Raw genomic sequence first — 1,674 nt, 5'->3', positions numbered from 1 at the left:
GCCACAAATATTGACGATGAAAAAAACGGCGTAATCTAGTAATCTTTTCCATAAGTGGCGTAATCTAATTATCTGTTCAAGTAATACTTACATGCAAATAAGTTGAGAAAATCAAAACACGCAGCGTGAAACTGGCGCTCACTGTATTCGACATCCTGACATTATAATATCCAAGCCACAGGTCAAGCAAAGTAAAGCAAGTAATTTCTCAATAATCAGCTTGTTAGTGTGCTTGTCTCCTACCATTTTCGCCAAAAAATGTTTATGTTGACTTGAAGTGTATGAGTATTGCGTAAGCCAGAGTTCCCGGATGTATCAGTTGTGGTTCAGCATGGGGGAAAATGATATTAATATCACTTTACAAACATGCGCCGCGCAAGCCGTACAAGCGAAATTATGTAAAAAGTCGGCTAGTTATGTATTCATTGCAGCATGATGTATCGGAAAATAGCACTTCCTTCTGGAGGTTAGTACTCCTTTAAGATTGGAAAAAAAATCAAATAGAATTTGCTAGCACAAAACGTATGTTTACTTTCTGTCATGCCTAATTAAGCACATTCATCAAAAACCAATGATTGGGAACTGTAGATTGTGTGTAGTATGTATACTAGTACTTAAAAAAGCCCAAAAGGTCGGATGCTAATGTTATTATTTGTATGTGATTGTTGTATTGTTCTGTGTAATACAGGGCCCCGTTGAAAAGCAGTGCCATCACTGAATTGGGTTACCCTGTATAAAAATGACGGAAAATAAAATAAATAAATAAATAAATAAATAAATAAAAGATCAGAAATTCTAAATTTGAAGAAACCTGGCGAAAGGCCTGAACCAAATAGCAAGATATCCCCTAGTTTAATTGATCAATTTATCAATCAGTCGATTTAGTTTCTAATGGCTTTTAATAGAGACCAGTATCATATTCTGTTTTTTTAGGGGCATGTTAAATACTGTAGCATCAAGTAAGGTCGCTAGCCGGCGCTCTTTTTGCACCGTCTCCTGCGTTGTCGAAAACCCCCAAGCAGGCAGTGACCAACCAAATCGTCAAAATTAATCTAATCAGCAGAGATGACCAATGGGAAACGTGCATTTTTCTGACCAACGGAGAGGCTCCAAACTGCATTTTTCTGACCAATGAGCATGCAAGGATTCTGCTCAATCGACCAATCGGAGGCTAGAATTCTTCGCACAGGTGGTTGGAAGTTATGAAGTCGGCATGCGGGGACGGCTGAGTTTAATAAGTCGATTTCACTTGCTTCTTCAGCGCGAAGGGAAGTCGCTATCGACACGGCGGTCTGCACGTCGAAATGTGAGGGAAACGACGGTGCCAAAAACGTCCAGGTCATCACCACACCGACAGGAATTTACCTGAATTTCGGCGGGTTCAAACATAACGTTAATATTCCGGCGAGGAGACCCGCAATGTAAAGGTGAGACTGTCGACAATTGCATTTTACCGGAATCGGTTGTATGTAACGTAACCTTCAGCGGACAGTGAAGTGTTTGGTTTCCTAGCGTTTTCATTTCTACTTCTGAACCACGTGCACGGAAATCTCTCCGTAAAAAAATTTAATAGGTAATGAACGAACTATGTAACTTTACCTTCAAACGTACTGCCAGTGGGGTCAACATGTCCTAATAGTGATACAATGTTTCTCTTTTTGCAACTTAGGGAAT

The 1,674-nt window shown here is 39.8% G+C and overlaps 1 long non-coding RNA gene across 1 annotated transcript in view; it reads left to right on the top strand.

The window, feature by feature from the left end:
- The first annotated feature begins 1,254 nt into the window (after positions 1–1,254).
- LOC109463194 overlaps positions 1,255–1,674 on the top strand; it is a 2,908-nt gene continuing 2,488 nt past the window's right edge. The window contains exon 1 of the long non-coding RNA XR_002139811.1: positions 1,255–1,427. This is a non-coding gene — a long non-coding RNA (uncharacterized LOC109463194). The remainder of the gene's footprint in view (positions 1,428–1,674) is intronic.

Source organism: Branchiostoma belcheri, unplaced genomic scaffold (assembly GCF_001625305.1).
Source record: "Branchiostoma belcheri isolate BF01 breed outbred unplaced genomic scaffold, Haploidv18h27 scaffold123, whole genome shotgun sequence".
Taxonomy (NCBI): Eukaryota; Metazoa; Chordata; class Leptocardii; order Amphioxiformes; family Branchiostomatidae; genus Branchiostoma; species Branchiostoma belcheri.
Note: the sequence above shows the minus strand (reverse complement) of the source record. Positions and strands in the feature narration are given on the sequence as shown.